Raw genomic sequence first — 22,054 nt, forward strand, 5'->3', positions numbered from 1 at the left:
AAGTGCACAGAATTATTGAAAAGAAATTTTTTAAATTGTTCGAAATCCCACTACCCAGGCAAAAATAAAGTGGATATTTTGATGTGTTTCTTTTGTGTTATTCTGTAACCATCTACCTTCTATCTATTTGGTTCAACTTGCTTTCACCAATGTCAGGTGCAAATACAATGGTGTATCCAATTTTTAAAAATTATTCAGTAGATAGAGAAAACACACACACACACACACACACATACACGAACAGTATTTCTTTCTTATATTAACCAGGAACTCTGGCATTACTTCAGTCAAAAAGAAAGCTCATTCCTTCTCTGGAGTTGGCTCATTCCATGACTACTGTTGTCTTGGTCACTGATACACAAGGTCACACATAAACACAGCCCCTTGCCCCCGTCCAATGGGACCATGACAAGCCACTGCTCTCCTGTGTCCTGTCCCTATTGGTTTAGATACTTGCGTACTTGGGTTGCAAGGTTCCAGTTCTTTTAGGTCTGACAGGCTCAGCCTTTGCTCCCTGTTTCAAGATGGCTGAGTTGACTGCCCCACATTCTGGGCCGGACTCAGCTCTCTTTCGTGAACTCTTGGGCTCTGACATGAGCCTTGTTCAATGACTGCTGAAAATTCCACCATATAGGCATATGATGATTTATTCAACCTTTCTCTTCTTATTGGATATTTAAGGGGGTCATTTCTATTTTTCCCTAGTATTATAAATAACTGTAATGAACATCTTCATTATGTCTTTGAACACATCTCTGATTAAAAACGTATGGTGTTTTAAAAAGTTCTGTCATACATACTGTCAAGTTGCTTAGTTGAATCACCTAAGAGTGTCCATCTCACCCAACCTCTTATCAGTGTTCACTTTTATCATAAAAAGCAAACTTTGCTAATTGTACACTTGAAAACGATTTTTTTAATCTTTTTTTGTATTATTATGCTTTAAGTGAGGGTTAAAGTTCAAGTCAGTTTCTCATACAAAAACTTACACACACATTGTTATGTGACCCTAGTTGCCCTCCCTACAATGTGACAGCATACTCCTTTTCTCCACCATGTATTTCCCATGTCCGTTCAACCAGCTCCTGTCCCCTCCTCTGCCTTTTCACTTCACCTCCAGACAGGAGCTGCCCACATCTACTTGAGCTAAGGAGCACACTCCTCATCAGTGTTTTTCTGTGTCTTATAGTCCAGTCTAATCTTTGTCTTAAGAGTTGGCTTCAGGAGTGGTTTTAGTTTTGGGCTAACAGACAGCCTGGGGGCCATGAACTCTGGGGTCCCTCCAGTCTCAATCAGACCATTAAGTCTGGTCTTTTTACTAGAATTTGAGGTCTGCATCCCACTTTTCTCCCATTCCATCAGGGATTCTCTGCTGTGTTCTCTGCCAGGGCAGTCAGTGGTGGTACCCAGCCACCATCTAGTTCTTCTGGTCTCGGGCCGATGGAGTCTCTGGTTTATGTGACCCTTTCTTTCTCTTGGGCCCATATTTTCCTTGTGTCTTTGGTGTTCTTCATTCTCCTTTGCTCCAGGTAGGTTGAGACCAACCAATGCATCTTAGATGGTCGTTTGTTAGCTTTTAAGACCCCAGACGCCACTCACCAAAGTGGGATGCAGAACGTTTTCTTAATAAGCTTTGTTATGTCAGTTGACCTAGATGTCCCCTGAAACCATGGTCCCCGGGCCCCCGCCCCTGCTACTCTGTCCTTCGAAGAGTTTGGTTGTATTCAGGAAATTTGTTAGCTTTTGGATTAGTCCAGTTGTGCTAACTTCCCCTGTATTGTGTGTTGTCCTTCCCTTTACCTAAAATAATTCTTGACTACTATCTAATTAGTGAGTACCCTCTCCATCCCTGTCTCCCCACCCTTGTAACCATCGAAGAATGTTTCTTTCTGCGTTTAAACCTTTTCTTGAGTTCTTATAATAGTGGTTGTCTTAGGCTGGGTTTTCTAGAGAAGCAAAAGCAGTAAAGTGTATAAATATATACAAAGAGAGATTTATATCAAGGAAATGGCTCACGTGATTGTAGAGGCTGAAATGTCCCAAGTCTGTGTATCAGGATGGAGGCTTCTCTAAATTCACGTAGCTGCAGGGGCTGGTGAACCCAAGATTGGCAGGTCAGAAAGTGGGGCTCCTGCTCTCAGGCTGTGAAGATCCACAAATCCCAAGATCTGCAGATAAGCTGATAACTCAAATCCCAAGAGCCAGAAGTCAGACAAACAGGAGGCAATGCAGGATCCACAGTAAGCAAAAAAGCCAGAATGTCTGCTTATATTTGGATGCAAGCCATATTCCCAAGGAAACTCCCTTTCAACTGATTGGCTACTCACAGCAGATTGGATCATGAGAGTGATCACACATAAACACTGAGAATCATGGCCCAGCCAAGTTGACACACAATCTTAACCATCATAGTGGTCCCTTTGCGACTGACTAATTTCACTCAGCATAATGCCTTCCAGATTCCTCCATGTTATGAGATGTTTCACAGATTCATTGTTGTTCTTTATCATCGCATAGTATTCCATTGTGTGAATACACCATAATTGTTTATCCTTTCATCCGTCGATGGGCACCTTGGTTGTTTCTATCTTTTTGCTATTGTAAACAGTGCTGCAGTGAACATGGGTGTCCATATATTGAAAATGCTGTGTTATTGCTTTGATTTGCATTATTTATTTTTGAACTTTAAAAAATATATTTGTCAGCTCTTTGTATGTTGTTTTTTCTGTGATATATGTGTTCCTGGGGCAAGGTAAACGTTTGTACCTTATATAATTGGAGATACTCAGATTTATTAGAGCACCCTTATCAGCACCTAGGAGCCCCTGAGTGTGCAAATGGCTAATGTGCTCAGCTGCTAACAGAAAGGTTATGTAATGATGTCATTCTCCATGATGTGACCAGATGTGATCAGCCAATCAGTTGGAAGGGGAGTTTCCTCAGCGATATGGCCTGCATCCCATGTGTAAGAACGATCTGGCAAAGCTTGCTTGTTTGCTCTGGATCCTGCATCTGGCTCATCATCATCTGACCTCCAGTTCTTGGGATTTGAACCAGCTGCCTGCCGTATTGCCTGCCAATCTTGGGATTCATCAGCCACCACAGCCTGTGAGTCAATGGCCTGCTATATTACCTGCCTGTCTTGGGTTCATCAGTCCCTGCAGCTATGTGACTCAGGAGAAGCCTCCAGCATGACGACTGACCCACAGACTTGGGTCTTGCCAGCCTCTACAACTGTGTGAGCTATTTCCTTAATATAAGTCTCTCTCTGTGTGTATATATATATATATATATATATATATATACTTCACTAGTTTTGCTTCTCTAGAGAACCCAGCCTAAGACATCTAAGGCATGTGGTTAATAATATAATTATTTCCATCTCTGCAAGAAACATATTCACCATACTCTTTTTGGCTATAGAGTTTGAGTACAATTTCTCCACTAACCATGCTCCTATTAATATGTAATACATGTCTATGTTGTTCTTGTTGTGAGGTGCCATTGGGATGATTCTGGCTCATGGCAGCCATATGTACAAGAGAAGGAAACACTGCCCAGTCCTGTGCCATCCTTACAATTCTTGCTATCTTTGAGCCCATCGTTGCAGCCACTGTATCAATTCATCTTGTTGAGGATCTTCCTCTTTTTTGCTGACCCTGACTTTTACCTAGTATGATGTTATTCTCCAGAGATTGGTCCCTCCTGATAACATGTCCAAAGTACACAAGATGAAGTCTCACCATCCTCCCTTCCAAGGAGAATTCTGCTGTGCTTCCTTTAAGACAGATTTGTTAGTCCTTCTGGTAGTCATGATATATTCAGTATTTTTCACCAACATCATAATTCAAAGACATCAATTCTTTTTTGGTCTTCCTTATTCATTGTCCAGCTTTCCCATGCATATGGTTCGTCTAGTGCTGCTATAACAGAAATACCACAAGTGGATGGCTTTAACAAACAAAAGTTTATTCTCCGTCAGTCTTCCCCTGGACTAGAGCTTCTATGCACAGGAACCCCGGGTTCAATGGACATGTTCTGCTCCTGGCGCTTCTTTCTTGGTGGCATATGGTCCCCCTGTCTCTCCGCTTGCTTCTCTTTTATATCCCAGAAGAAACCAGCTCAAGACACAATCCAATCCCATAGATTGAGTCCTGCCAAAACCCTGGTGACATAGTGGTTAAGAGCTACTGCTGCTAACCAAAAGGTCGGCAGTTTGACTCCACCAGGTGCTCCTTGGAAACTGTATGGGGCAGTTCTACTCTGTCCTATAGGGTTGCTATGAGTAGGAATCAACTCGACAGCAATGGGTTTGTTTTTTTGGCGGGGGGTCATCAACACAACTGCCACCCATCCCCCCTCACTAACATCATAGAGACAGTATTTACAACACATCAGATGACAAAACCGTGCACAATCACACAATACCAGGGATCACGGCCCAGTCAAATTGATACACACATTTTTGAGGGAAAAAAAATTTAACCCATGACATGAGGCAATTGGAAACCCCGGTGGTATAGTGGTTAAGTGCTATGGCTGCTAACCAAAGGGTCGGCAGTTCAAATCTACCAGGTGCTCCTTAGAAACTCTATGGGGCAGTTCTACTCTGTCCTATAGGGTCACTGTGAGTCGGAATCAACTCGAAGGCACTGGAATTGGTTTGTTTTGGTTTATGAGGCAATTTAAAAATACTGTGGTATTTATGGGTCAGGCACAGCTTAGTCTTTAAAGTGACATCTTTGCCTTTTAACACTTTAAAGAGGTCTTTTGCAGCCTGTTTGCCCAATGCAATACGTCTTTTGATTTCTTGACTGCTCCTGCCATGGGCGTTGATTGTAGATCCAAGAAAAATGAAATCCTTAGCAACTTCAATCTTGTCTCCATTTATCATGATGTTGCTTATTGGTCCAGTTGTGAGGGTTTTTATTTTCTTTTTGTTGAGGTGTAATCCATACTGAAGGCTGTAGTCATTGATCTTCATCAGTAAGTGCTTCAAATCCTCTTCACTTTCAGCAAACAAGGTTATGACATCTCCAAATTATAGGTTATTTATGGGTCTTCTTCCAATCCTGATGCCACATACTTCTTCATATATTGCATTTTCTCATATTATTTGCTCAGTATACAGATTGAATAAGTATAGTGAAAGGATATAACCCTGATACACACCTTTCCTGATTTTAAACCATGCAGAATTCCCTTTTTCTGTTCCAATGACTGCCTCTTAGTCTATGTACACGTTCCACATGAGCACAATTAAGTGTTCTGGAATTCCCATTCTTTGAAATGTTATCCATAATTTGTTACTATCCACACAGTCGAATGCCTTTGCATAGTTAACAAAACACAGGTAAACATCCTTCTGGTATTCTCTGCTTTCAGCCAAGATCCATCTGATGTCACAATGAAATCCCTATCCCACCTCCTTTTTTGAATCCAGCTTGAAATTCTGGCAGATCCCTGTTGATGTACTGCTGCAACCATTTTTGACTTATCTTCAGCAAAATTTTACTTGCATGTGATATTAATGATATTGTTTGATAATTTCAGCATTCTGTTGGATCACCTTTCTTTGAAATGGGCACAAGTATAGATCTCTTCCAGTCAGTTTGCCAAGTAGCTATCTTTCAAATTTCTTGGCATAGATGAGTGAATGCTTCTAGCATTGCATCCGTTTGTTGGTATTCTGTCAATTCCTGGAGACTTGTCTTTCTTCAGTGCCTTCAGTGCAGCTTGGACTTCTTCCTTCAATACCATCAGTTCTTGATCACATGCTACCTCCTGAAATGGTTGAATGTCAACCACTTATTTTTGGTAGTGTGGCTCTGTGTATTCCTTCCATCTTCTTTTGATACTTCCTTTGTCTTTCGATATTTTTCCCATAGAACCCTTCAGTATCACAACTCAATGCTTGAATTTTTCTTCAATTCTTTTAGCTTGAGAAATGCTGAATGTGTTCTTCGCTTTTGTTTTCTAACTCCAGGCCTTTGCTCATTTCACTGTAATACTTTACTTTGTCTTCTCAAGCCGCCCTTTGAAATGAAACACATGTCTATAAAAAAAAAAAAACAAGCATTAAATCAAAAGACCAAGTACAGGAAATTGTTTTCATGTGTTGCCTGTGTTTTAAAATTATGAATAAGAAGGATCTTTGAAATTAATGTTATCGTAATACTTTATGTCTCAGTTTGAAGAATTGCCCATTCTTCACCCACTCTTCTTGATGCAATCTCTATTCTTACTCTCAGGTAAATATTATGGCTCATGTGGTTTGCATTTGGCAAATGGTATCTGAATAGCTTTTTTATATGAAGCGGAAAGTGAAGAATATTTATGTGTGTGTTCTTCCAATAAATATAATTATAACCAGATACAAAATCTGAAGTGCTACTACAAGTTTTAGCTGCCTATCCCAATTTCTCAATGAAAGTAGGAAGCTCCAGGAACTATACTCTGGAAGTGCCATGTGTATTCTAAGAAGAAGAAAGAATAGGAACACTGGCTGTTGGTCGGTCAGGTAGCTGTCTTCCAAATTTCTTGGCATAGATGAATGAGTGCTTCCAGCACTGCATCCATTTGTTGAAACATCTCAATTGGTATTCTGTCAATTCCTGGAGACTTGTTTTTTGCCAGTGCCTTTAGTGCAGCTTGGACTTCTTCTTTCAGTACCATCAGTTCTGGATCACATGCTACCTCCTGAAATGGTTGAATGTCTACCAATTCTTTTTCTTACAGTGACTGTGTATTCCTTTCATCTTCTTTTGATGTTTTCTGTGTCATTTAATGTTTTCCCCATAGAATCCCTCAGTGTTGCCACTTGAGGCTTGAATTTTTTCTTCAGTTCTTTCAGCTTGACAAATGCTGAGCGTATTCTTCCCTTCTGGTTTTCTATCTCCAGTTCTTTGCATATTTCATTCTAATGCTTTACTTTGTCTTCTTGAGTGGCCCTTTGAACTCTTCCGTTCAGCTCTCTTGCTTCATCATTTCTTCCTTTCATTTTAGCTATTCTACTTTCAAGAGCAAGTTCCAGAGTCTCTCGTGACATCCATTTTGGTCTTTTCTTTCTCCCCTATCTTTTTAATGACTTCTTGCTTTCTTCATGTGTGATGTCTTTGATGTCATTTTATGGCTCATCTGGTCTTCTGTCATTACTGTTCAATGGGTCAAATCTATTCTTGAGATGGTCTCTAAATTCAGGTGGGATATATTCAAGTCATACTTTGGCTCTCATGGACTTGTTCTAACTTAATTCAGCTTCAACTTGAACTTGCATACGAGCAATTGATGGTCTGTTCAACAGTCAGCTCCTGGTCTTGCTCTGGCTGATCATATTGAGCTTTTCCATTGTCTTTTTCCACAGATGTAGTCGATTTGATTCCTGTGTATTCCATCTGGCAAGGTCCATGTGGTTAATCGCTGTTTATGTTATTGAAAAAATTTACTTGCAACGAAATTGTTGGTCTTACAAAATTCTATTTATCTCCAGCATCATTTCTGTCACTAAGGCTGTATTTTCCAACCACTATTCCCTCTTCTTCGCTTCCAGCTTTTACATTCCAGTCACCAGTAATTATCAATGCATCTTGATTGCATGTTCAATCAATTTCAGACCGCAGAATTTTGTAGAAGTCTTCAATTTCTTCATCTTTGGCCTTAGTGGTTGGTGCGTAAATTTGAATAATATTCTATCAACTGATCATCCTTGTAGGTGTATGGATATTATCCTATCACTGACAATGCTATACTTCAGAAGAGACCTTGAAATGTTCTTTTGCAATGCCATTCCTATTCAGTTTGTCATTCCCAGCATAGTGGACCATATGACTGTCCTATTCAAAATGGCCAAGCCAGTCCATTTCAGCTCACTGATGCCTAGGATATTGATGTTTATATGTTCCATTTCATTTTTGGCAACTTCCAATTTTCCTAGATTCATATTTCATACATTCGACATTCCTATTCTTAATGGATGTTTGCAGCTATTTCTTCCCATTTTGAGTCATGCCACATCAACAAATGAAGATCCTGAAAGCTTGACTCCATTGTCAACTCCATAATGGTTGGCTCTACTTTGAGGAGGCAGGTCTTCCCCAGTTGTATCTTGAGTGCCTTCTAACCTCAGGGGCTCATCTTCCGGCACTATATCAGACAAGGTTTTTACTCTCTAATTTTTTTTTTTCAGAAGTAGACCCCCAAATCCTCCTTCCTAGTCTTTCTTACTCTGGAAAACCAGCTGAAACCTGTCCACCATAGGTGACCCTGCTGGTATTTGAAATACCAGTGGCTTAGCTTCCAGCATCACAGCAACATACAAGCCACCACATTATGACAGACTGACAGAAGCGGGGGTTGGTGTACATAATGGTTTTTAAAACTGTTTCAAGACCAGAAATGAATTTAAAAAACGTAAGATATATGTACATGAATAAGTATATTTAAAATATAAACCCTAAAAACTATAATACTACTAAAACCAATTTAAATTTGCATTGCTGTCTTCATTTGAGGAGGTGAAAGAGATTTTATTGGATTTTTCTCATAGCATTTTAAGAGAAGACAGATCAGTTTTAGAAGCAAATTTATTTTGAACTGAGCCTTTCAGTGTGTTTGCCACTACACCTCTACTAATCCATCAAATCCCAGTTAAATCAAAGAGAAGAAACACCCATGCTGTTCCTCAGATTTAATTATAGTAAATAGGTACACAAAACCAAGCTCAGGACAAAGGGTCGTGTTGGCCTCAGGCCATCTGTAAATTACTTCCTATTCCTGTATAAATTCTGTTTCAAAATCTAGAATGATACTAATGAAAATATAATTCAGGCCCAAGTCAGATTAGCCCCAGTTACTTTGACTGACATACATGAGGATTCATAACCATCATATAGAACCAGGAGATGATCAGAAAATAAATAAGTAATGAAAGGTGAGGATTTTGTTCCTGTCATGGATGCTGTCTTCTTCTACCCAGATTTTCTCCATTTTTCTAGTAACATAGCCTACTCCCTTGGCCTGATGAGAAGACTGAAGACACAGACCGGACTAACCATAGTATCCTGCCCCTTATGGAAGTCAGGATGACAATTGATGATCAAAACAAAAAAACCCAAACCCAGTGCCGTCGACCTATAGGGTGATCAGGTGGCCCAAACAGAGGCCTCTTCTGAAATTTTCCACCTGAGGTTGATGGGACAGAACTTCTTTATTTTTTCAGTTGGTAGAGCTGTCGGGCTGAGCTGAGGGATGCCTACTGCCCATTGCATGAAAAAAGGCCATCCACATGTAAGACAGGCACTTATAAATCCACAACACACATAAAATGCAGAGATGGCAAACAGAAAGAGAGTGTGCCTTGATAGCATTTTGGAACCCCTATTGAGTCATTTCTGAGGCCAAAACTACCCTTTTTGGTTTTGTAAATTCTCATTATTGTGTTAAAACTAGCTTGCATTAGATTTTTGTCACTTGAAACTAAAAGATGAATGCAATTCCTAAAGTGAATATTTTCCTCCCACTCTGGCATGGGATGATACTTGGTTTCTGAAGATACTTTGGTTTTCTTCTGCCCTCTGTGATTTCACTTCTGCTATTGCTCAGACTCTGTTTTTTCAAACTGTTTTCCAACAAACCCTTAAAGGGTTTGCACTACCTTTGATAAATGGTCTGGAAGATTAACACTAATATATCTTTTACCATTGATACTGCATAAATCAATGTACCTAATCTACCTAAATTTCTGTATTTTCTACCTCATGGCACTTCATTTAACAAGCAAAGTAGGTTCAATGGAATTCTACCACTCCAGGAGATATCTTTATTATTTAGTAAAAGAATGTGTATGGTTGGCATATAAAACAACTTCTAGCTTTCTTCCAGTACCCTATAAGAACTGGGTAAGAAAGAACAATAGGAGTAACAAAAATAGCATCTTCCAGTGTTTGTCAATAGTTGGGAGCCAATTATATGTTGGAAAGAGTACTTACCGAATTTGGAATTAGAAAACCTCATAGACATATTTAGTTGTAAGTGAAACATAACTTCAATGATCTCAAGCAAGTTTAATAATCACTAGTGTAGTTGCAACTAATACTTATCACATCATTGGCTAAGTCATACTTATGAAGAGATTTATCATGGAATCAGTCGTGGGAATACAACCATTTCTTATCTATTAAATTGTTTTAAAAAAAAGTTTAATTTTTTTTCCTAGCATCTTCCCAGCCTCTGTGCCACCTGAACTCTTGGTATATTGCTGGGAAGAGGGGTGATTATTATTAACTAAATACTGATCTTCCAAGTTCCTATAACAGAGTGTGAGAGAAGACATAGTCATCATGGAAGAAGCTGTTGCCATCGAGTTGATTTCGACTCATAGCTACCGTATAGGGCAGAGTAGAACTGCCTCAAGTACTACTTGGAGTAGAACTACTTCAAAGGAGTGGCTGATAGATTTGAACTACCAACCTTTAGATTAGCAGCCAAGCTCTTAATCACTTCATCACCAAGACTCCATAGTCATTATAAGGTGAAAATATTTACTAATCAGCTGACCATCAATAAGACTGTTGTTAGGTGCCGTCGAGTCGATTTGACAGAGTAGAATTACTCCATAAGGTTTCCTAGGTTATATTTTTACTGTTATTGCTGTTGTGCTTTAATGAAAGTTTAGAGAGAAAATTAGTTTTTCATTGAACAGAACTGCATGTGTTATTGTTTGTTTTATAGGCCTGCCTGATCTTTGGTCCTAGGTTTTTATGGAAGCTGATTGCCAGGTCTTTCTGCTATGGAGCTGCTGGGTGGGTTCACAACCCACCAACCTTTTGGTTAGAAACTAGGCACTTAGCCATTCATTGTACCACCAGGTTCCTTGTTCATTAAGATTTGTTGTTGTTGTTGTGTGCCATTAAGTTAATTCCACTCATGTGATGGAGTAGAGCTGCCCCACAGAGTTTCTGAGGCTGTCACCACCAAGACATCCTCCCAGCTTCACACTAAAGTCTATCCTCCTCCCTCTGGTACTGATGTCTTTTCAATTGCAAATCTTGCAAATGGATGATTTTACAAAGGCGATTGAAGTCCTTTTGAAGAACTGCTGTAGTTACATGGAAAACTTAACAAATGAGGACCTAGAATGTTTAAATGCATTAGCAATTGACGCACATAAAATCAATAAAGATGATGTAATATAGGGATGAAAATAAAATTATCTGAATATTAAAGTTATTATAGGTTCTCTGAAAAATTGAAGCTCTTGAATATTTCTGCAAAATAATCCCCTACATGACATTATTCTCCTGCTGCAATGTCACTTGTCACCAAAAAGGCTGTTTTGATTCTTTGTTCTAAGAGTTACAATGCATATAAAATCATATAATAATATGAATGTTGTTCGTAATGAAAATTGCTTTCATAGTTTTAGTTTTATTTTTCAAGAATAATTCTCAAACAAACCTTACGTTCCCAATTTTCTTTGAAAAGTTGGTCTGTACTTTAAATGGACTTATTTTAAGTGGTCTTCTCTTGGTACCTATCGCCCTTAGATAATGAGGACCTCTTTGCCCTTCTGACAGCCCTCATCACATTGTTTGTATGCATATGTGTCTTGAACCAAACCATGATCTCCTCAAAGGCAAATATTTTCATTTATTCATCTTTGATTCCCCTAATGCCTAGTTGAGTACTTGCTTATATTGTTGGTGGAATAAATGAATCGATAACTGGACGAGTCTAGTAAGCATTGAACATCTGCCTTGTCAAGTGTTCAGGGATTTTCACTTAAGATTGATGTCCTGGGTCCTGGAGGTCTAAGCAGTCTATTTCTAGAGGAATAGAGCTGGACCAGATAATCTATTAAAGCACTTAAAATTTAAACATACCTAAACACTTTTGCATTTCCCTTCCTTTTGAAAACACAGTTTTAGGTGCATTTTAAATATAGGCAACCATCACTTCTCACGCACACACACAAAACAGGTTACCAAGATATCCAAAGGAGTTGATCACTCACAAAACCATCTGTTATCACTAATAAGGAGCAACTCTCCGAAAAGAAATGAAAAAGCATATCTTCCAAGAGTTCCAATACATGCTTGAAAGTAGTCTATTGTTGATTTTAGGAGCCAGGGGCATGATCAACTGCTGCCAAGTCATCTTGGGAGAGTCCAGAAAGTGGCTAGGAAGCTAGCTGGAGTCGAAACTAGGTTGGCACCGGATGGGTTTGCAAATTCCATTCCCGATCCCACAGTTGCTGACATGCCTCTTTAATTCCCTTAATGGAAAGTAACCCTAAAGGGGGCCTTCTTTGCCTGGCTGGGAACTATATGGCTCAGACTAAACATATTAAATTCATTACAGCAAATTGGTCTTTGGCCCCTGGTTGCTGCAGGGCTACGGGGAGGACAAAAAGCCCTGCTGCTATCAGGACTCTGGAAATCTGCTGCTGGAGATCCAGATGGAGGTGGGGACAGATTTTCTGCAGATTTCAAAAATGGGAGTCATTATCCAATTAGAACAGATTGATTTAATGGCTTAGAGGGATAATGTAATGTGCCCTAGGAGGGACCCACAAAAGGCTTTTGTGAGCTTAAGCAAGCACTATGTAAAAGCCCCCCTAGGGTTCCATGCAGGGTGTATAAGCCCTGCATTTGGAGACCTTCAAGTGCCACATGCAGGCCAGTACTAACAAGGACACTTTACGCCACCTCTTTGCCTTAAGGAGAGAATGACGAGAGGTGACCTAATGCAATTCAATTTCCTGATCAACTAGTATATGCCATGGGCCCTGCTAGGCACAGGGCTACCGTGCCTTAAAAGTGCTCCAAGAGTTATCAAACAGGGTATATGAGTCAAAACTCCATCTAGATCTGTCCTGAGCAAGAGGAAATTCAACTGAGATGAAGCATAAGAATTTAGGCAAAACAAACTCCTTAACTGTAAAGGTGACTGAACACTAAAACAGGCCACCACCAAAGTTTTTAAAACTTCACACGAGGAGGCTTGCTTAGCAAGTCCATCTCTAATAATGTGTGTCTAGAATTTGGGTCTGCTCATAAAGCTTCCTGGAGCCCTTTTCAGCTTCTTGAATCTAAATCTGTTCAAGGAGTAAAATTTAACAAAAGAGTTCAGGGCTTGAATTGGAACTGTCATAGATTATGAATAAGGCACAATTTTAGGTAGAGCATTTTACCTGCAATGGGAGATGAACGAGTCCCAAGCTGCTTCCGCTCTAAAGGACTACGGCAAACCTTGGGCCTGGAAGCTGTATAACACGACATCTGTGACTCTATTAAACTTACCCATAATTTGCCTTTAACAAAGAGATTAGTTAAAGAGTAATACAAATTTAGAAACAAATGGAAATGGCACATATAATAGTTCAAAAGCTTAAGCTAACACCCTGGTTTGTGCCCTTTTAATATTGACGTAGTGCTTTAGGAGGTTAACACAAAAGGTCACAGGAAGGCTCCATAAAGTCCAGAGAGGAGATTGGAGAACTCCACTTTGGATCCTGTCTGGAGACATAGCTGAACCCAAAAGATTACAGCCTAGGAAACCCTCTGGGGCAGTTCTACTCTGTCCTATAGTGTCGCTATGAGTCGGAATCAACTCGACCGTACACAACAGCAACATAATTCAATATACACTATTTACGTGGCCTGTCCTCATCAGTTACTGACAGTCACAGCTGAGCTACTTTCTGGTGAGTTGTTTTGTACGCTCCTCCACCCCTCCTTCCAAGAAAAAAAAAAAAAAAGCTTAAGTTAAAAACTTACCCATAAATGTCCTTACAGCCAAGGTGAAAAGGACAACATAATCCCTTACATTACTCTTACTATTGGAAAGGAGTTAAATTAGTTTCTTAAAGCAGAAAAGACATTTTCCTAGAACTAGATTCTAGAAGAAACTTCTTACATGGGGCTTTTTCCAGAAAACAATAAGTGATGTAATGAACAATCCTCAAATCATTTTTATATAGCACATTCAAAAGTGAATTTAAAGTGGTAGTGTCTTAAAGCAACTTTTTTTTAAAATAATTTTTATTGAGCTTTAAGTGAATGTTTACAAATCAAGTCAGTCTGTCACATATAAGCTTATATACACCTTACTCCATACTCCCACTTACTCTCCCCCTAATGAGTCAGCCCACCCCCTCCTTCCAGTCTCTCCTTTCATGACAATTTTGCCAGTTTCTAACCCTCTCTACCCTCCTATCTCCCCTCCACAAAGGAGATGCCAACACACCTGATACAAGTAGCTCACTCTTCATCACCATCTCTCTCCAACCCATTGTCCAGTCCCTTCCATGTCGGATGAGTTGTCTTCGGGAATGGTTCCTGTCCTGGGCCAACAGCAGGTTTGGGGACCATGACAGCCGGGATTCCTCTAGTCTCAGTCAGACCATTAAGTCTGGTCTTTTTATGAGAATTTGGGGTCTGCATCCCACTGATCTGCTGCTCCCTCAGGGTTTCTCTGTTATGCTCCCTGTCAGGGCAGTCATCGATTGTGGCCGGGCACCATCTAGTTCTTCTGGTCTCAGGATGATGTAAGTCTCTGGCTGATGTGGCCCTTTCTGTCTCTTGGGCTCATAGTTATTGTGTGACCTTGGTGTTCTTCATTCTCCTTTGATCCAGGTGGGTTGAGACCAATTGATGCATCTTAGATGGCCACTTGTTAGCATTTAGACCCCAGACGCCACATTTCAAAGTGAGATGCAGAATGCTTTCATAATAGTGTAATTTTGCCAATTGACTTAGAAGTCCCCTTAGAGCATGGTTCCCAAACCCCAGCCCTTGCTCCGCTGACCTTTGAAGCATCCAGTTTATCCTGGAAACTTCTTTGCTTTTGGTCCAGTCCAGTTGAGCTGACCTTCCCTGTATTGAGTATTGTCCTGCCCTTCACCTAAAGTAGTTCTTATCTGCTAACTAATCAGTAAAGAACCCGCTTCCACCCTCCCTCCCTCCCCCCCTCGTAACCACAAAAGTATGTGTTCTTCTCAGTTTATACTATTTCTCAAGATCTTATAATAGTGATCTTATACAATATTTGTCCTTTTGCCTCTGACTAATTTCGCTCAGCATAATGCCTTCCAGGTTCCTCCATGTTATGAAATGTTTCACAGATTCGTCACTGTTCTTTATCGATGCATAGTATTCCATTGTGTGAATATACCACAATTTATTTAACCATTCATCCGTTGATGGACACCTTGGTTGCTTCCAACTTTTTGCTAATGTAAACAGTGCTGCAATAAACATGGGTGTGCATATATCTGTTCGTGTGAAGGCTCTTATTTCTCTAGGGTATATTCCGAGGAGTGGGATTTCTGGGTTGTATGGTAGTTCTATTTCTAACTTTTTAAGAAAACGCCAGATAGATTTCCAAAGTGGTTGTACCATTTTACATTCCCACCAGCAGTGTATAAGAGTTCCAATCTCTCTGCAGCCTCTCCAACATTTATTATTTTGTGTTTTTTGGATTAATGCCAGCCTTGCTGGTGTTGGAGTGAGATGGAATCTCATCGTAGTTTTAATTTGCATTTCTCTAATGGCTAATGATCGAGAGCATTTTCTCATGTATCATATACAAACAGAATCATATAGATTTTAGAGATCAGGCACTGCTCGGAGATGTCATAGCTGAAAATTCTTTCCCATTCTGTAGGTGGTCTTTTTACTCTTTTGGTGAAGTCTTTAGATGAACATAGGTGTTTGATTTTTAGCAGCTCCCAGTTGTCTGGTTTCTCTTCGTCATTTTTGGTAATATTTTGTATTCTGTTTATGCCTTGTATTAGGGCTCCTAGGGTTGTCCCAATTTTTTCTTCCATGATCTTTATCGTTTTAGTCTTTATGTTTAGGTCTTTGATCCCCTTGGAGTTAGTTTTTGTGCATGGTGTGAGGTATGGGTCCTGTCTCATTTTTTTGCAAATGGATATCCAGTTATGCCAGCACCATTTGTTCAAAAGACTATCTTTTCCCCAATGAACTGACACTGGGCCTTTGTCAAATATCAGCTGCTAATATGTGGATGGCTTTATATCTGGGTTCTCAATTCTGTTCCATTGGTCTATGTGCCTGTTGTTGTACCACTACCAGGCTGTTATGATTACTGTGGCTGGATAATATGTTCTAAAATCAGGTAGAGTGAGGCCTCCCACTTTCTTCTTCTTTTTCAGTAATGCTTTACTTATCCGGGGCTTCTTTCTCTTCCATATAAAGTTGGTGATTTGTTTCTCTATCACACTGAAAAATGACATTGGAATTTGGATCAGAAGTGCATTGTATGTATAGATGGCTTTTGGTAGAATAGACATTTTTCCTATGTTAAGTCTTCCTATCCATGAGCAAGGTATGTTTTTCCACTTAAGTAGGTCCTTTTCAGTTTCTTGCAGTAGTGCTTCGTAGTTTTCTTTGTATGCGTCTTTTGCATCTTTGGTAAGATTTATTCCTAAGTATTTTATCTTCTTGGGGGCTACTGTGAATGGTATTGATTTGGTGATTTCCTCTTCAATGTTCTTTTTGTTGATGTAGAGGAATCCAAGTGATTTTTGTATGTTTATCTTATAACCTGAGACTCTGCCAAACTCTTCTATTAGTTTCAGTAGTTTTCTGGAGGATTCCTTAGGGTTTTCTGTGTATAAGATCATGTCATCTGCAAATAGAGATAATTTTATTTCTTCCTTGCCAATCCGGATGCCCTTTATTTCTTTTTCTAGCCTAATTGCTCTGGCTAGGTCCTCTAGAACAATGTTGAATAAGAGCAGTGATAAAGGGCATCCTGGTCTGGTTCCCACTCTCAAGAGAAATGCTTTCATGCTCTCTCCATTTAGAGTGATGTTGGCTGTTGGCTTTGTAGAGAGGAATTTTCCTTCAATTCCTATTTTGCTTAGAGTTTTTATCATAAATGGGCGCTGGACTTTGTCAAATGCCTTTTCTGCATCAATTGATAAGCTCATGTGGTTTTTATCTTTTGTTTTATTTATATGGTGGATTATATTAATGGTTTTTCTAATATTAAACCAGCCTTGCATACCTGGTATAAATCCCACTTGGTCGCGGTGGATTATTTTTTTGATATGTTGTTGAATTCTATTGGCTAGAATTTTGTTGAGGATTTTTGCATCTATGTTCATGAGGGATATAGGTCTAGAATTTTCTTTTTTTGTGATGTCTTAACCTGCTTTTGGTATCAGGGAGATGGTGGTTTCATAGAATGAGTTAGGTAGTATTCCGTCATTTGCTATGCTTTGAAATACCTTTAGTAGTAGTGGTGTTAACTCTTCTCTGAAAGTTTGGTAGAACTCTGCAGTGAAGCCATCCGGGCCAGGGCTTTTTTTTGTTGGGAGTTTTTGGATTACCGTTTCAATCTCTTTTTTTGTTATGGGTCTATTTAGTTGTTCTACTTCTGATTGTGTTAGTTGAGGTAGGTAGTGTTTTTCTAGGAATTCATCCATTTCTTCTAGGTTTGCAAATTTGTTAGAGTATAATTTTTCATAGTAATCTGATATGATTCTTTTAATTTCAGTTGGGTCTGTTTTGATGTGGCCCATCTCGTTTCTTATTTGGGTTATTTGTTTCCTTTCCTGTATTTCTTTAGTCAGTCTGGTGAATGGTTTATCACTTTTGTTAATTTTTTCAAAGAACCAGCTTTTGGCTTTGTTAATTCTTTCAATTGTTTTTCTGTTCTCTAATTCATTTAGTTCAGCTCTAATTTTTATGATTTGTTTTCTTCTGGTGCCTGATGGATTCTTTTTTGCTCACTTTCTATTTGTTCAAGTTGTAGGGACAGTTCTCTGATTTTGGCTCTTTCTTCTTTTTGTATATGTGCATTTACCGATATAAATTGACCTCTGAGCACTGCTTTTGCTGTGTCCCAGAGGTTTTGATAGGAAGTATTTTCATTCTCGTTGCATTCTATGAATTTCTTTATTCCCTCCTTAATGTCTTCTAGAACCCAGTCTTTTTTCAGGAGGGTATTGTTTAGTTTCCAAGTATTTGATTTCTTTTCCCTGGTTTTTCTGTTATTGATTTCCACTTTTATGGCCTTGTGGTCTGAGAAGATGCTTTGTAATATTTCGATGTTTTGGATTCTGCAAAGGTTTGTTTTATGACCTAATATGTGGTCTATTCTAGAGAATGTTCCATGTGCGCTAGAAAAAAAAGTATACTTTGCAGCAGTTGGGTGGAGTGTTCTGTATAAGTCTATGAGGTCAAGTTGGTTGATTGTAGCAATTAGGTCTTCCGTGTCTCTATTGAGCTTCTTACTGGAAGTCCTGTCCTTCTCCAAAAGGGGTGTGTTGAAGTCTCCTGCTATAATTGTGGAAGTGTCTATCACACTTTTCAGTTCTGTTAAAGTTTGTTTTATGTATCTTGCAGCCCTGTCTTTGGGTACATAAATATTTAATATGGTTATATCTTCCTAGTCAATTGTCCCTTTAATCATTATGTAGTGTCCTTCGTTATCCTTTGTGGTGGATTTGACTTTAAAGTCTATTTTGTCAGAAATTAATATTGCTACTCCTGCTCTTTTTTGCTTGTTGTTTGCTTGATATATTTTTTCCATCCTTTGAGTTTAAGTTTGTTTGTGTCTCTAAGTCTAAAGTGTGTCTCTTGTAGGCAGCATATAGACGGATCGTGTTTCTTTATCCAGTCTGAGACTCTCTGTCTCTTTATTGGTGCATTTAGTCCATTTACATTCAGCGTAATTATAGATAAGTATGTGTTTAGTGCTGTCATTTTGATGCCTTTTTATGTGTGTTGTTCACAATTTCATTTTTCCACTTCCTTTTTTGTGCTAGGACGTTTTTCTTTGTAAATTGTGTGTTTCTCATTTTCATAGTATTTGACTTTATGTTTGCTGAGTCATTATGTTTTTCTTGGTTTTTATTTTGAGTTATGGAGTTGTTATACCTCTTTGTGGTTACCTTAATATTTACCCCTATTTTTCTAAGTAAAAACCTAACTTGTATTGTCCTATATCACCTTGTATCCCTCTTCATGTGGCAGTTCTATGCCTCCTGTATTTAATCCCTCTTTTTGATTATTGTGATCTTTTACATATTGACTTCAATGATTCCCGGTTTTGAGTCTTTTTTTCTTTTTAAAATTAATCTTAACTTGTGTTTGTGATTTCCCTATTTGAGTTGATATCAGGATGTTCTGTTCTGTGACCTTGTGTTGTGCTGGTATCTGATATTATTGGTTTTCTGACCAATTTCCTTTAGTATTTCTTGTAGCTTTGGTTTGGTTTTTGCAAATTCTCTAAGCTTGTGTTTATCTGTAAATATCTTAATTTCGCCTTTATATTTCAGAGAGAGTTTTGCTGGATATATGATCCTTGGCTGGCAGTTTTTCTCCTTCAGTGCTCTATATATGTCATCCCATTGCCTTCTTTACTGCATGGTTTCTGCTGAGTAGTCTGAACTTATTTTTACTGATTCTCCTTTGTAGGAGACTTTTCTTTTATCCCTGGCTGGTTTTAAATTTTTCTCTTTATCTTTGGTTTTGGCAAGTTTGATGATATTATGTCTTGGTGATTTTCTTTTTGAATCAATCTTAAATGGGGTTCGATGAGCATCTTGGATAGATATCCTTTCATCTTTCACGATGTCAGGGAAGTTTTCTGCCAACAGATCTTCAACTATTCTCTCTGTTTTTTCTGTTATCCCTCCCTGTTCTGGGACTCCAATCACACTCAAGTTATTCTTCTCGATAGAGTCCCACATGATTCTTAGGGTTTCTTCATTTTTTTTTAATTCTTTTATCTGATTTTTTTTTCAGCTATATTGGTGTCAATTCCCTGGTCCTCCAGATTCCCCACCCTGCATTCCAATTGCTCGAGTCTGCTCCTCTGACTTCCTATTGAGTTGTATAATTCTGTAATTTTACTGTTAATCTTTTGGATTTCTGAATGCTGTCTCTCTATGGATTCTTGCATCTTATTAATTTTACCACTAAGTTCTTGAATAATCTTTTTGATTTCTTCAACTGCTTTACCAGTGTGTTCCTTGGATTTTTCTGTAGATTGCCTTATTTCATTTCTGAGGTCATCCCTCATGTCTTGAAGCATTCTGTAAATTAGTTTTTCATATTCTGCATCTGGCAATTCCAGGATTGTATCTTCATTTGGGAAAGATTTTGATTCTTTAGTTTGGGGAGTTGTAGAAGCAATCATGGTCTGCTTCTTTATGTGGTTTGATATTGACTGCTGTCTCCGAGCCATCTCTAAGATATATTGTAGTGATTTATTCTATACTTGCTCACTGAGTCTTATCTTGTTTTGTTTTCTTTCAATATACGTAGATGGGCTACTAGATTGCACTGTCTTGATTGTTGTAGCCCTTGAATCACTTATGTCCTATTACCAGCTGGTTTGGGCTGTTACCAAACATATGAGCCTAAGAGTCCATTCACTATTCTTGAGTAGAATCTGATTTTGGGTCATCAAGTGTGTGGTGCAGACTGTCACCTATCCACCTAGAGAAGTAGTGGTGATAGTTGTGTGCACCAGATTCTAGTAGCAGCAGGGTTTCACACTCCAGGGAGGGACAGGATGCTGACAGGCTTCCCCCAAGTGCCAGTGAGGTAGGTGTGTCTCTATTCCTAAAGCACTTTGGTGGATGGGCTCTGCAGCTGTACCTTAGGCCCCCCAATGCAAGTACCTCTACAGATTGGTAGGTGTTACCCTCCTTAGACCCCTAAGGCAGGAGGCTAGGTGGTCTGGGGGGAGCTTCAGCCCTCAGTTCCCTGTTGTGGGCCAGTGAGGGCTCTGTTGAATACGCAGAGATATCAGACCTGGGAAACTTGTCTTTCCAGTAATCTGCTAAAACTATTATAGTCAGATCCCTATCAGAATTGCCTTTGCATTATAATAGCCACCTTGTTCCCTGTAGGGGTGAAAGCCCAAGACTGTGGATCACATATGTTTGGCTGGAGCTGGTTCTGTGTTTTTAGTCCAATTAGGGAAGGATTTTTGGTCCCTGGGTTTTCTGTAGCTGCTTCTCTCAGGCCAGGATAATGGGTTAGGAAAAGACCAAAAAGAAAAACCACAGCTCAGTTCACTCTCGGGCTCAGGAAATTCCAATGTTAAAGAAGCCGCCTGGGAAGGGGAGGGGAGGGTTCAGATAAATAGAAGAGAGTAGCACTCCAGAATATAGACAAAGTTACTTATCTTGCTTGGGATGACTGTTTTATCTGAGATTCCCGAGGGGCGTGTTGACTGTGTGCGCTGGCTTGGTAGAGATTGCCCCCTGAGGTCAGACCCGCGTCCTGTGCTTGTGCTGTCTCAGAAGCCGTGGTCAGTTCCTCCGCTCCCAGTCCAAAGCCCAGCGCCAAGGTTCCCCAGCTGGGAAGCCGCACTCTAGGTTCCAAAACCAGTCGCTGCCCCCTGGTGACTTCTCCTTCTGTCAGCCACGTTGCTGCGCTGCCTGCGTGCACTGGCTGGGCTTCCCCCGAGGTCACTTCTGGGGGCTAGGGATGCGTCCCTTTTTTGCACCATCCCAGGATGCCGTGCTCAGCTCCCCTGAGCCCAGTCCAAAGCCCGGTGCCAAGGTTTCCTGACTGGGACGTTGGCTCCAGGCTCCGAAAATAGTCGCTGCTTCCCCGTGGTTGTTCGTTCTCAGTCTCTGTCACTCAGGTCAACTCTTTAGATCTGTGTTTGATGGTCAGAGTTTGTAGATTGTCATGTATGTGATCGATTCACTCGTTTTTCCGAGTCTTTGTTGCAAGAGGGATCTGAGGTAGCTTCTACCTAGTCAGCCATCTTGGCCCCACCTCCTTAAAGCAACTTTTAAAGCATTTTAAAGAAAACTATTGAAGTGTTAGACCCTGGATGGTGCAAACAGTTAATGCGCTCTGCTGCTAACCAAAAGGTTGCTGGTTAGAGTCTACTCAGAAGACTCTAGAATTCTGCTTGGAAGAAAATCTACTTGTGAAAAATATCAGCCATTGCAAACCCTATGGAGTACAATTCTCCTCTGACCCGCCTGGATAGCCATGAGTTGGAACCTACTCGATAGTATCTATTTTATTAAAACATCACTTAGAAAGAGTGGATC

General features: G+C 39.7%; 1 non-coding gene across 1 annotated transcript; it reads left to right on the forward strand.

Annotated features, from left to right (window-relative positions):
• The first annotated feature begins 13,406 nt into the window (after window positions 1-13,406).
• LOC126057407 (small nucleolar RNA SNORA26) lies at window positions 13,407-13,528 on the forward strand. Its single transcript, XR_007512497.1, has one exon. It is a non-coding gene; the product is annotated as a small nucleolar RNA SNORA26 (small nucleolar RNA).
• Window positions 13,529-22,054: the final 8,526 nt, after the last annotated feature.

The sequence above is a fragment of the Elephas maximus genome, chromosome 13 (assembly GCF_024166365.1).
Source record: "Elephas maximus indicus isolate mEleMax1 chromosome 13, mEleMax1 primary haplotype, whole genome shotgun sequence".
Taxonomy (NCBI): domain Eukaryota; kingdom Metazoa; phylum Chordata; class Mammalia; order Proboscidea; family Elephantidae; genus Elephas; species Elephas maximus.